Source organism: Phoca vitulina, unplaced genomic scaffold (assembly GCF_004348235.1).
Source record: "Phoca vitulina isolate PV1807 unplaced genomic scaffold, GSC_HSeal_1.0 scaffold4, whole genome shotgun sequence".
Lineage (NCBI taxonomy): Eukaryota > Metazoa > Chordata > Mammalia > Carnivora > Phocidae > Phoca > Phoca vitulina.
The window spans coordinates 49993515-50008736 of NW_022589707.1; positions in this window are offsets into that span (position 1 = coordinate 49993515).

The following is a 15222-nucleotide window of genomic DNA, read 5'->3' on the forward strand; positions in this document are numbered from 1 at the left end:
AAAAAAAAAAAAAAAAAAAAAAAAACCTGAAAAAACATTAAAAAAACTGACAAAAGTGAATCTATGTCTAGGGATTTAACAAAAAAAAAAAAAAAAAAAAAAAAAAATAGCAGCCAGAAGAAGATTAATATCCTATGATATTCATTATACCAAAATTTACAACATCATAGGTAAACTAAAATTCCAGCAACAGGGCCAAGCAATAGGGTACTTCTGGTTAAACAAACTGTATGACACATCTGTATAATAGATTATTATCTATTCAATAAGATGTTTTTAAAGATGAATTCATGACATGGGAAGATGTTTATGTTTAGTGAAAAAGACAAGATGCAGGATTCTATTTATAATAATGAATGAGCATCCATACGTATATATAAATACCTGCATATATCTGCCTACTACCTACTTATCTACCGACCTCTAATTGAAAGGAAAGAAATAATTGTCAAGTGACTTCCGAGATAAAACAATGTACTTTCACTTTCCCTACCCTATGTCAGTGCTTCAGTCTAATTTGGTTCTTTGACAGTAGGTATTGCAAAAGTGAAAAATCTCTTTATTGTGTAAAGTGAAAAATAAGACAACAATTAACAATAGCCCAATCATTTCTCCTCTAATTTCCCATCCCTGGTTCCCAGTGGAAGATTCTTTAAATCAGCATATTCTTCTTCAAGTGCGTGTGCAGGGGCTCCTCTTGTTCAAAGACTTCACTGCTGCTGTACTTTGATTTTCCATTTTCTTGCTTATTCTTAAGGTGGAAGTGGAAAAGGTGTGTGTACTGTGAGCCCCTAAAGCACAACCTGACACTGTCTCACAGAAGGTGGTACTGAAGTCTGTGAGATGAAGGTCACCTTGAAAAGCAGATTGTTACCTCTCCGCTCCTCAGTCTGAAAGGTGGAGAGAGAGGAGAAGGAAGAAAATATGTTGACACTTAAGAAGAAACTGGGTCTCAAATGATGTGAATGACAAAGATATTCGCTGCTGTGTTCTTGTCATCAGCTGGGGCTCAGCTGGCACTGTGGCAGGGCCAGAAGGCTCATCACCAATGTCACTGCCACCACCGTCACCACCCACTCCAGCTTCTACTTATGAGAACGAGGCTAGTTTCTCAATGGTCCCTCTCCTTCAAGGCTACTACTTCCTAAGTGGGGCAGACCTGTATCTTTTTTCAGCTCAACTGCTTAGGGAGGTTAAGATTTGGCAATAGTAGAAATCCAAGTATTTCTCTGTCCCTACTGTTCTGACCACTACATCATTTTTTTGTGATCAATTCTAACTTTTAAACCAAAATAAGCTTATTACCATGTGAACTGTGACTATCAGCAGGACCTCTGCTTCTGCTTCTCTTTTTTCTACGTGGAACCGGCTACCGACTTTATTTAACCTCATTTCAGAGGTTAAATAACCACAAACAGAACTTAAAAAAAAATAATCTGATTTAGGGATAGATCAACATATGAGTAACATATAAATTTTTGAATTGTGGGTAAATATTATTATTTTTTTACATTTTTAAAAATTTTATTATGTTATGTTAATCACCATACATTACATCATTAGTTTTTGATGTAGTGTTCCATGATTCATTGTTTGCATATAACACCCAGAGCTCCATGCAGTACATGCCCTCCTTAATACCCATCACTGGGCTAACCCATCCCCCCACCCCCCTCCCCTCTAGAACCCTCAGTTTGTTTCTCAGAGTCCATAGTCTCTCATGGTTTGTCTCCCCCCTGATTTGCCCCCCTTCATTCTTCCCTTCCTGCTATCTTTTTTTTTTTAATTTAGTTTTCAAAGTTTTTTTATAATAAGTACTACTTTTATACTAAAAGAGAGAAAGAGGTATGCATTGTGGGTCATATCTGACCTTTGTCTAAGCTATTTTAACTACATTTGAACCAAATCAAATTTACTGAAAGGAAAAACATACATATGTAAGATGAGCAACAACAACAAAATACTGTTGGTAATTTACCTCTCTATGGTTATTTCTGTACTCTGTTTTTCACAATATAAATATCACCAAATTTTGTGCCTTCTGGTCTTCCAGGTTTTGGCTCAAACCTTGTGAAATTACCTTAAGGTCCTCCTTCCATCTTCCTACTAATCTAGCAGATATCACCCTGTACATTTCTTCCATAACTCCCACCATCAAATCTGTAATTATTTTATTTGGTTACTTGCTTGTTTTCTGTCTCCTTACACCTGTAAGGTAGCTTCCTGTGGAGCACACAGGCTGTGTGTCCTTTTTTTAGAATACTGCCTCATATAAGAGAGTACTCAACTGATAGTTACAGACTCAATGATAAAATAAATTATATAACATTTTTATAGTTTATCTAGTTTTTATTTTATAGCCAGACATCAGGATAGCTCCCAAGATGATGATGAGGTGATTAATTCATACTCCAGTGATATCAAATAGCTATCAACTTTGCTTTTGTTTCACACATGAACCATCACTTTTACTGAGAGTGAATAAAAAAATAAGTTTTGGGTCACATTGTTTTCACATAATTTTAAATTTCTGCATGCAACACTATTTCCAGCTCCAGCTGGAATGGAACTGAAAGTACTGAAATATTATGAGAAAAGCTATTCCTGTACAATGTCCAATCTGATTTTGCAAACTAAGTATGTTTGGAAAAGTTGTGGAGAATATAAAAGAGATCTTAGATGCTAAGGCCACAAATATCTTGGGCCTCGTCTCAAAAACTGACCCCAAAAAGTCACTTAGTATTTCTGCCTTTCATATTGCACAAAATGCATTGCACGTGCTCTGTTTCAAAATAAATGATCAAAGTAGTGACAAAACAAACCATTACATATAGGGCTTTCAGTGTGCCAGGCACTATTGTAAATGCTTTGTGTATATTATTAGCTCCTGTAATCTTCTGTACAACTGTATCAGATAGGGATCATTATCATCCTTAATTTACTGATGTGGAAACTGAGGCACAGAGTAAGCACATGAGGTGGCAAGAAACCTCCACAGCAGCCCCTCTGAATTTCCTTCATCAAATGCTGTGCTTCACTTTATAAAGCAGTTTTTTTATTTTCCTCTCTACAGTGAGTGTTGGCTGGTCCCGCGTCATGCGGCTCAGCGGAGCTGGGAATGAAACACAGCCTGGCGTCAGAGCTTTGCTCCTTGCTCTGTCATAATGCTTCTCTAAAGACCTGTAATGGCAGAGATGAACTAGAGGAGCTCAGTCTGCTGTCATTTACACACAGGAACCAGTGGTATAGACGGGAAGGACATTGGAGTGGGATTTAAAAGTCTTGTGATGAAATTCTGAGCTCTGTTCCTGAACCTGTTACTCACGTAGCTCTCGTTTCCTCAAACCCTCCACTGTTGTGTTTCGTGAGCAGGAGCTAATTAAATGGGAGGTGTGTGCTGCACAGTTCTGGAAGCCTGAAAGAATGATTATTGTACTCTGAATTGTGGCTGCCTGTTTATAGACCTCTTTATTCCCTCTGTAAATAATGAAGCTCATGAAATTATTTAAGCAAATGAGGGACATCAAATATGGAGTATGGCTGATCTTAGGTGGGAAATGGAATATCTTCCTATGTCTTTTACCCTTCGATATTTAAGTTGATGAGTCTTTCAAGTGTGCTCAGGAACCAAACCCCGAGCAGGCTCTGTAGAGAGGAGGAGGAGGAAAGGGAATGGTCACTGTTCTCATAAGTCATGGACAGCAAAGGAAATAAGACCAAAACCAAAGCAGATCATGATACATGCTGTGAGAAGGGAAAAAGATTCAGTGAACTCCAAGGAAGAAGGAGTACTTTTGGGTTGGGAAATTAGAAAAGAAGACTTCCAATATATGAACATTAGCAGAAAAACGGAACAACATATACAAAAAAAAAAAAAATTTAAATTCTGAGTCAATTTGCACCTTTCATCAAACATCTACTCTTTTCGAGACACTGTGCTGAATGCAGAACCATGGCGAGGAAGACAGAGCTTAGAGTCTGGGGGAGGTGTTCTGAGTTCTCTCTGCAGAACAGCACAATGCCAGACGGACACCCATCCCTAATAACTGTACTCCACGGAGGTGGAGTAAAAAAGGAAGTAAGTATAATGTCGTATGTGAATATTGATGAGGAAGCATTTAATTCTGCCTGTGGGAGACAGAGTCCAGGGAGTGCTACAAAAAGGGATGGTTGAGGAGTCTCAAATGAAGCTTAAGTAGGTAATTTCCAAGGAGACAGGAAGAGAAGGGAAAGATAGTTCAAGCAAATGACACAACATGACCACTGATTTTGAATGTTTCTCCAGTCGTGTTTTTAGAGAATCACAAAACTGGGGACATGGTGGGGTGGAAGGGTAAACTCCCAGTTCTCTTGTTTTCTTTCAGAACATAGCTGCTCTCCCCTTTTGCTTTAAAAATTTTTTAACTACTTGGCTAGACACCAGGATCTTCTATTTGAGCACTGATCACATCAGCAGCTAAACTGGCTTAGTTTCTCATGTCAGTCTGTGCTCCCCATGCCTAGAGGATGTCCCAGAAGGTTGGGGCTGGAAAAGGGGGGAAAGGATGCTTTTAAGCAAAGGAGGAGCAGTTCAAAGTGGCTGAAGGGGATAAGAGAGGAAAACAATGAATTAAGTTTTAAGGAGTTTGTATTAAAAAACATTTCAGGGCGCCTGGGTGGCTCAATTGGTTGGGCCACTGCCTTTGGCTCGGGTCATGGTCCCGGAGTCTTGGGATCGAATCCTGCGTCGGGCTCCCGGCTCAGAGGGGAGCCTGCTTCTCCCTCTGACCCTCTCCCCTCTCATGCTGTTTCTCTCTCTCTCTCCCTCTCTCTCTAATAAATAAATAAATAAAATCTTAAAAAAAAAACATTTCAAACACAAAAGTACATAAAATAGTCTAACTCCTTTTTATTGCCTCCTGTATTATTTTGAAATAAATTTGAAACCACACATCATTTCATCCTTAAGTATTTTAATATGTATCTCTAAGGGCAAAAGGACTCATTGTAACAACAACAACAAAAAAAAACCAAAGTAATTAACACGCCTATAAAATTGAACAATATGAACCAACTTTGGAACATTTTTGAGACTGAGGAGCTTATAAAACATCAAGTTTTGATGCACTGAGGAGATATCAAAGCTAGAAATGAAGGATGTTAGTGTCATCAACATGTGGGAGATGGAGAGGTTTAGGAAACAGGAGGCAAACAAGAGATGAATGCATGAAGGACAACATTTGAATAAAGGCCATAGACATGAGGAGTTTGAAGAACATGAGATCTGGAAGGGCTGGAGAATCAAGAAGTCTCTCCACCTATGGATGCAATGAGACAGGCTGGGCCTGAAAAGAGGCTAGAACAGAAGCAGGTGGTGAGAATGGTGGTGGTAATTCATCTGAGGGAAATGGTAGGAGAGATTCAGTGGAGCCTGACTGGTATCAACACTCACCTCACAGGAAGGTAGGGAAATGAGATCATCTAGAGAGGGACTACAATTCAAGATTTCCAGGATTTGAATTTCATTCACTGTTTCAATAAATGTTGGTTGAACATGGAGACCACACGAGGAGCTAGGGATACAAAAATATGACACCAGGCTTCCACTCACAAGTAGATGTAAGTCTACTGTGGGAGGCAGACAAGCAAAAATACCACAATAATTATAAATCGCTCAACGAACATTTATTGAACATCTTCTATAGGTCAGGTACCACCACGTAAGCTGCAAATACAAGGATAAATAAGCCAGGGTCCTCAAGAAATCACTGAACCATTAATGAGTTTTGACAGGATGCTGACATGAGAAAAAGCATTTTTAGGGGAAGTTATTTTTCTCTCTACATGAAGAATCAAGTAAAGGACAATGTGAGTCAAGAAGACAAAGTGTTAAACTGAAATAAGGTCATAGCAACAAAAATGGAGATGAAGGGATCATATAAGAGATGTATCAGTGGGGAAAAAAAAATAGCAGGAGAAACTGAGTAACTGATGTCCAGAAGTCTCAGTTTGTGTGTGTGTGTGTGTGTGTGTGTGTGTGTGTGCGCGCGCGCGTGCGCGCATTTCAGGTGTGAGCCACCTCAGTTCTCTTTTCAAGCGTCTGCAAATTTTCTCTATGACTAATGTCGAGCTGTATAGAGATCACCTTTCTTTGATACAGAGAAAAATTTAGTTTTCTTGCAGCAGTGTCCTGAAACATCTTGCTGGGGACATCAGTTTTCTTTGTAGAAGGGGAGCTTCCCCCACTGCTCATGCCTTGATGTGCTGATCTGTTCCCCTGCAATGTGAGTGTTGTCTTAATTAAAAAAAGTGGTTTTTGGGTATCAGTATTAAGGTCCACTTGGAACATTCAGAACATTTCTTAAATGATTGACCAAAGTAAACTCTTATGCTCTCTGCGTGTTCACTTGGAGTCAGCAAACATCACATAGTTAAAAACAATCAGTAAATTATTTCCAAGGATTGGAAACAGAAATCCTCAGATGATTCACTGATGATTCAGATTTCTGTGTATCACTTCTACCCTACTTGTTGCCAAGGGAACTTGGGGCCTACTTCCTACCACACCACGGCTATAAAAAGTACCAGCAAAAGCCACAGGGGAGAAACTTCTCTACTCTTATTAAAAATGGCTAACAGACTAAATGTCAGTTACACAAAGGAGATTTGCATTTTATCTATGGAGGTCATATCCATAGGACACAGAGATGCCATGTTTTTCTATTTATCAACTGCTTTTGTTCTGCTGCTTTCTTCATGCAGGGTACTTTCTATAAGGAACTAAAGATGCCAACAGAAATTGTATTTTTCCCCATAAAATCCAGGCTGATGTGCTTTTGTAGTAATAGCCATAGTCTGTGAAATCTGTGTCAGGCAGGGTTAGAACCCACAGTCATACAGCCAGCCTGACTGCTTCTTTGGGTCATGAGGGCAAGAGAAGGACTGAGACAGGGAGAAGGAGATAGGTTGCCTACCACCTACAAGGTGCTGTATACCTTGTAGCCACGATCCGTGGATCTTTCTCCGGCAATCACCATTATCAAGCAACATAAAAATATCCTTACAGTCAAATATTTATTAGAGAAAACCAGTGATGGTGGATACATTCTACTGCACATATCACCTAAATTTTCCCCTTTAATGTGTACTTTGAGTTCAGCTCTCATCTGGAAATAAGGCATGAAGCCTGCCTTTATGCAGAGTTGTCAGGAAGACATATGTGGAACATAAGTTAATAGCACAAACAAGCACACTCTATGCTTACAGAGGGCAGGGTCTCCCCTCCATTAGGAAGGGCTGGTGGGACAAGACAATTGAAAGCATCTGAGGAGTACTTCTTCCATTTGCATCAATGCTTGCTAGAAAATTTGCCAAGAAAGGAAACTTCCTCTTTTTCAGATGGACCCATTTTTTTCTCTACTCTTCCATAAGGCCAGAGAGAAGCTCCCAGTTATTCTTACATAAGCCCCACCTGAGGGGTATGGGACACCTAAGTGGGGTCTTTTTATGTTTAAATTTATACAGTATTAGAGCTCTTCTACTCTTTGAAGGGGCAATATGTTTGAATATGAGCTTGTAAATTTAAATTTGTTAAATGGGTGTTAAGTATTACTTGTAATAAACAGTGATTTTTTTTGAAAATGCAAACTTGATCATACCATACTGTCTCTCCTTAACATCTATCCTAAGTTTCCCATTTCTTAATGAATGAAATCAGAGCTCCTTTTCATGAGATGCAGAGCCCTTCATGGTCTCATCTGACATCCTTTGGTACTTGAACAACACAGAGCTATTTGTATCTCCCAAATCCCATTACTGCCCCACACCTCTGTGACCTGGACATGGACCTTGCTAAACCTGGCATGTCTTCCCTCTCTTCCTATATGATTAGTTCCTATTTATTCTCAGCACCATTCAAATATCAGTTGCTCTGCTGAGTCTTTCCTGATTCAACTGCTATCAAATGCAATTCTTATGTAGAACCTCTGGCTTTGTCCATATTTGTAATATTGTACTTAAAATACTATATGTAATTATTTGTTTATGTGTGCATGTATTTTTTCTTCTGTTACACTGCCCAATTCTTGGCAGCCAGATCCATATTATTTTTTTGATCTTTGTATTTCCAGCACTTTGCACAGTGCCCAGTATACATTAAGTTGTTTGTAACTTTTGTTGAAATCTTCCATGTGGCAAACCTTATGATTATTGTTAGAGGAAAATTTATTTAAAATAAATTCATCACTAGAAAATATTAGTGATACTTCAAATAAACTTTGCATATCTGTGTTTTAGAACACCTTGTAGAAGAGAACCGGTGTCCAAAACTCCTTCAACTACCTTCTGAAACAGAAGGTATAAATAGGATCAAGAGTCTCCTAACCTAACAACCAAGATGTCCAGGATACAATAGAAAATCACTCATCATGCCAAGAACCAGGAAAACCATAATCTGAATGAGAAAAGACAATCAACTTATGCCAATATTAAGATAAATTAGATGGTAGAAGGTCTGATAAGGATTTTAAAGCAGCTTCAAAAATCAATTTTACAAATCATCGTGAAATAAATGAAAAAAAAATAGAAAATCTTAGCAAAGAAATAGAAGTTATGGAATAGGAAAAATATTTACAAATGATCTATCTGATAAGGGGTTAATATCCAAAATATATAAAGAACTCATACAACTCAACAGAAAAAAAAATCCCCAAAATAATCCAATTTAAAAATTGGCAAAGGACCTGAATAGACATTTTTCTAAAGAAGACATATGAAGGGCCAACAGGTACATTAAAACGTACTCAACATCACTCATCATCAGGTGAAATGCAAATCAAAAACATATTGAGATATCACCTCACAGAATGGCTATTATTAAAAAGACAAGAGACAAAGAGAACTTTTGGGCACAGTTAGTGGGAATGTAAATTGGTGCAGCCACCATGGAAAACAATATGGAGTTTCCTCAAAAAATTTAAAAAATAGAACTAGCACAGGACCCAGCAATCCCACTTCTGGATATATATCCAAAAGAAATGAAAACACTGCTAAAGAGTTGTCCAGACCCCCGTGTTCATAGCAGAATTATTTGTAAATGCCAAGACAGGGAAAGAACCTAATGAATAGATAAATGAATAAAGAAGCTGTGATATATTATATATAATTTTATTATAATTACATTATATATATCAATGTTTATATATCAATACAACATTATTATATATGAAAAGATACAAATTAAAAAAAAAAAAGAAAGGAACACAAAGAAATAGAAGTTATAGAAAAGACCTAGGCAAGTTCACAAAGTACCATTTCCAGACCAATTTCCATGACTCTGGTTGTGTTTCAGTTCATCATCAATATTACACATGGTACTAACAGTTGTGAACTGGAATAACCCCAGAACACACAAGGATATGTAGTGACTCTTAAATGTCCTCAGCTATCATCAGTATTTTACCCACCTTCCACTTTCCCAATTTGACTCAGTACATTAAACTCTTCAGGAAAGGTCAGATTATAGTATTCTGAGAAATACAAATAACATTTACCCATGCCCTGTTCTGGGATTACCCAACCCAACCTGACTTGTTATTATCAAAATTCACATCCACAATACTGGGGAACCAGCCATCTTTCTGGTTTAACTATCTCTAAGTCTACATCTAGTTTTTAGATGGTCTTATGAGGTCAACTGTTCTGAAAGGAAACTGAAGTCACAGCTGATGATCCAAACTGCCTTTCAAGTTCGGAAACATGCCTTGAGTGAATCTGTCCTAACCCCAACTCTGCTTGCACTAGGTGAAGTGAATTTGATTCTCAGAACTTTTTAAATTCACATCTGTTACTTATCAAGCAGTCAAAACTGACAGGCAGACACCCAAGAATGTTAGCAAGATCTCCAAGCACTGGCAAAGGCATCTTGCCCAGAAAGATCCTTGAGGGAAAAAAAATAAAAAAAGAAAAAATTCAGCTAAATCTGGTTATAAATGACCAAAGCAAAATGTAGAAATACTACTACCTGCATATTGGTATGTCAAGTCAAGAAAGGTCAACCAGGGGGGCGGAGCAAGATGGCGGAGGAGTAGGAGACCTGGATTTCGTATGGTCCCAGGAATTCATCTGGATAGGGATCAAACCATTCTGAACACCTACGAACTCAACAGGAGATCAAAGAAAAGAATAGCAACAACTCTCTGAACAGAAAAGCGACCACTTTCTGGAAGGTAGGACCTGTGGAGAAGTGAATCCGAGGTGATATTTGGGAGGATAGATGGCAGGGAAGGGGGCCTCTATCAGCCGCTACTGGCAAGTGATAGAGCTGCGGAGCACAAAATCGGAACTTTTAGAAGTCTGCTCCACTGAGGGATGCCGCTCCAGTGGCTAAGGGGGGGTGGTGGAACCCTCACTCAGACAATGTGGTCTGAGGACCCTTGGGGTCACAGGAAGACCACGGGTGACTGAGTGCGGCAAAGCTCTCAGGTATCGGAGTGGGGAAGCTGGCTGCAGAGACGGAGCTGAGGAGTGGGCTCTCAGCTCGGGTTGCCATAAACCGTGATCCGCGGCACAGTTGGGCCACTGCTCTTCCAGCAGGGACCCAACAAGTGGCAGATGTGGGGAGACCCCCCTTCCTCCCCTGGGAGGAGCAGCATGGGAGCGCACCACAGGGATCTGCTGGGTTTGGAGAATACACATGGGGTCATGAGCCAGAGATAGAAACGTTCGGTCACAGGCCGGGTGAAAACGGAGTGTGGCCGGAGACCAGGGAGATGAGAGTGACTGCTTTTCTCTGGGGGTGCACTGAGGAGTGGGGTCCCCGAGTTCTCGGCTCCTCCGGGGCAGAGATTGGGAGGCCGCCATTTTCACTCTCGTCCTCCAAAGCTGAACTGAAAGCTTGCAGGGAACAAAAGCTCCCGAGAGCAAACCCAAGCAGATTACTTAGCCCTGACTGGCAAGGGGGGGCAATTCTGCCTCCGGCAAAGACATTTGGGAACCACGGCAACAGGGCCCCCCCCCAGAAGATCAGAGAGACCAGCCAGCCAAGACCAAGTTTACCGATCAATGAGAACGGCAGAACTCCAGCCCTAGGGGAATACTGCACATAGAATCCAAGGCTTTTTTCCCCCCCGATTCTTTGTTTCAAAGTTAATTTTTTTTAACTTTTTTTTTTTAATTTTTCTTTTTACCATTTTCAACCAACATTTTATCAATCCCTTTTTTAAAAAATCTTTTTTATTTTTCATTTTTAGAGTCATATTCTATCCCTTCATAGTAGTTAACCTTATTTTTGGTATGTTGTTCTCTCTTTAAAATTTTGGGATAGTTTCTTCTAACAGATCAAAATATACCCTAAATCTCTAGTGTATGGCTTTGTTCTAGTCTCCTGCCTGATCACATTCTCTCCTTTTTTTTTTTTTAAATCCTCTTCTTTTTCAACCAACTTCTTATCAATTCCTTTTATAAAATCTTTTATAATTTTCATCTTTAGAGTCATATTCCATCCCTTCATCGTATTAACCCTTATTTTTGTACATACATAAGTTTTTCTTTCTTTAAAATTTTGGGAGGCACTTTCTTCTAACAGACCAAAAGTGTATGGCCCTGATCTATGCACCAGCCTGATCATATTTGATCATATTCTGTTTTTTTTGTTTTGTTTTGTTTTCATTTAACTTTTTCTTTTTCTTTTTTTTTTCTTTTCTTTTTTCTTTCTTTCCCTTTCTTTTCCCCTGGTTTCAGGTCTTTTCTGATTTGTTTAGTGTATATTTTCTGGGGACGTTGTTACCCTGTTAGCGTTTTGTTCTCTCATTCATCTATTCTCCTCTGGACAAAATGACAAGATGGAAAAAATCACCTCAAAAAGAAGAACAAGAGGCAGTACTGACTGCCAGGGACCTAATCAATACGGACATTAGTAAGATGTCGGAACTAGAGTTCAGAATGATAATTTTAAAGATACTAGCTGGGCTTGAGAAAAGCATGGAAGTTATTAGAGAAACTCTTTCTGGAGAAATAAAAGAACTAAAATCTAACCAAGTCGAAATCAAAAAGGCTATTAATGAGGTACAATAAAAAATGGAGGCTCTAACTGCTAGGATAAATGAGGCAGAAGAGAAATTAGTGATATAGAAGACCAAATGATGGAGAATAAAGCAGCTGAGAAAAAGAGAGAGAAACAACTACTGGATCATGAGGGCAGAATTCAAGAGATAAGTGATACCACAGACGAAACAACATTAGAATAATTGGGATCCCAGAAGAAGAAGAAAGAGAGAGAGGGGCAGAAGGTATATTGGAGCAAATCATAGCAGAGAACTTCCCTAATTTGGGGAAGGAAACAGGCATCAAAATCCAGGAGGCACAGAGAACCCCCTTCAAAATCAATAAAAATAGGTCAACACCCCGACATCTAATAGTAAAACTTCCGAGTCTCAGAGACAAAGAGAAAATCCTGAAAGCAGCTCAGGACAAGAGGTCTGTAACCTACAATGGTAGAAACATTAGACTGGCAACAGACCTATCCACAGAGACATGGCAGGCCAGAAAGGACTGGCATGATATATTCAGAGCACTAAATGAGAAAAATATGCAGCCAAGAATACTATATCTAGCTAGGCTGTCATTGAAAATAGAAAGAGAGATAAAAAGCTTCCAGGACAAACAAAAACTAAAGGAATTTGCAAACACAAAACCAGCCCTACAAGAAATATTGAAAGGTAACCAAAGAGAGAGCCTAAAAGTAACAGAGACCAGAAAGGAACACAGACAATATACAGTAACAGTCACCTTACAGGCAATACAATGGCACTAAATTCCTATCTTTCAATAGTTACCCTGAATGTAAATGGGCTAAATGCCACAATCAAAAGACACAGGCTATCAGATTAGATAAAAAAACATGACCCACTGATACGCTGTCTGCAAGAGACTCATTTTAGACCCAAAGACACCCCCAGATTGAAGGTGAGGGGGTGGAAAACTATTTACCATGCTAATAGACACCAAAAGAAAGCTGGGGTGGCAATCCTTATATCAGACAAATTAGATTTTAAGCCAAAGACTGTAATAAGAGATGAGGAAGGACACTATATCCTACTTAAAGGGTCTATCCAACAAGAAGATCTAACAATTGTAAATATCTGTGCCCCTAATATGGGAGCAGGCAATTATATAAGCCAATTAATAACAAAAGCAAAGAAACACATCAACAACAATACAATAATAGTGGGGGACTTTAACACCCCCCTCACTGAAATGGACAGATCATCTAAGCAAAAGATCAACAAGGAAATAAAGACTTTAAATGACACACTGGACCAAATGGACTTCACAGATATATTCAGAACATTCCATCCCAAAGCAACAGAATACACGTTCTTCTCTAGTGCCCATGGAACATTCTCCAGAATAGATCACATCCTAGGTCACAAATCAGGTCTCAACCAGTACCAAAAGACTGGGATCATTCCCTGCATATTTTCAGACCACAATGCTTTGAAACTAGAACTCAATCACAAGAGGAAAGTCAGAAAGAACTCAAATACATGGAAGCTAAAGAGCATCCTACGAAAGAATGAATGGGTCAACCAGGAAATTAAAGAAGAATTAAAAAAATTCATGGAAACAAATGAAAATGAAAACACAACTGTTCAAAATCTTTGGGATGCAGCAAAGGCGGTCCTAAGAGGAAAGTATATAGCAATACAAGCCTTTCTCAAGAAACAAGAAAGGTCTCAAATGCACAACCTAACCCTACACCTAAACGAGCTGGAGAAAGAACAGCAAATAAAGCCTAAATCCAGCAGAAGAGAAATAATAAAGATCAGAGCAGAAATCAATGAAATAGAAACCAAAAGAACAGTAGAACAGATCAACGAAACTAGGAGCTGGTTCTTTGAAAGAATTAACAAGATTGATAAACCCCTGGCCAGACTTATCAAAAAGAAAAGAGAAAGGACCCAAATAAATAAAATCATGAATGAAAGAGGAGAGATCACAACCAACACCAAAGAAATACAAACAATTATAAGAACATATTATGAACAACTATATGCCAGCAAATTAGATAATCTGGAAGAAATGGATGCATTCCTAGAGATGTATCAACTACCAAAACTGAACCAGGAAGAAATAGAAAACCTGAACAGACCTATAACCACTAAGGAAATTGAAGCAGTCATCAAAAATCTCCCAACAAACAAAAGCCCAGGGCCAGATGGCTTCCCAGGGGAATTCTACCAAACATTTCAAGAAAAATTAATACCTATTAACACCCTGATGTTTATAGCAGTAATGTCCACAATAGCCAAACTGTGGAAAGAGCCAAGATGTCCATTGACAGATAAATGGATAAAGAAGAGGTGGTATCCATATACAATGGAATATTATGCAGCCATCAAAAGGAATGAAATCTTGCCATTTGCAACAACATGGATAGAACTGGAGGGTAGTATGCTGAGCAAAATAAGTCAATCAGAGAAAGACATGTATCATATGACCTCACTGATATGAGGAATTCTTAATCTCAAGAAACAAACTGAGGGTTGCTGGAGTGGTGGGGGGGTGGGAGGGATGGGGTGGCTGGGTGATAGACATTGGGGAGGGTATGTGCTATGGTGAGCGCTGTGAATTGTGTAAGACTGTTGAATCACAGACCTGTACCTCTGAAACAAATAATAGATTATATGTTTAAAAAAAGAAGAAGAAGAAGAAGAAGATAGCAGGAGGGGAAGAATGGAGGGGGGGAAATTGGAGGGGAAGGCGACCGTGAGAGACTATGGACTCTGAGAAACAAACTGAGGGTTCTAGAGGGGAGGGGGGTGGGAGGATGGGTTAGCCTGGTGATGGGTATTAAAGAGGGCACATTCTGCATGGAGCACTGGGTGTTATATGCAAACAGTGAATCATGGAACACTACATCAAAAACTAATGATGTAATGTATGGTGATTAACATAACATAATAATAAAAATAAAATAAAATAAAATAACATAAAAAATAGAAACTTTTAAGCCCTGGAAAAAAAAAAAAAAGAAAGGTCAACCAGAGGGCTAAAGCAGTTGGAGATCGATGGAGTGGTGGGCAAGGGACCCCAAACAATGGCCGTAAGTGTTGTTGCTGTCTCAAGCTGATTTGTGGCCTGGCTTGAAGGGCCAAAGCCAGAAGACAACTGAAAGGACAACATAACAAATAATTATTGCAAACAAGATTTTCAATCATAGCTTTGGTGGTGGAAAGCTGAAAT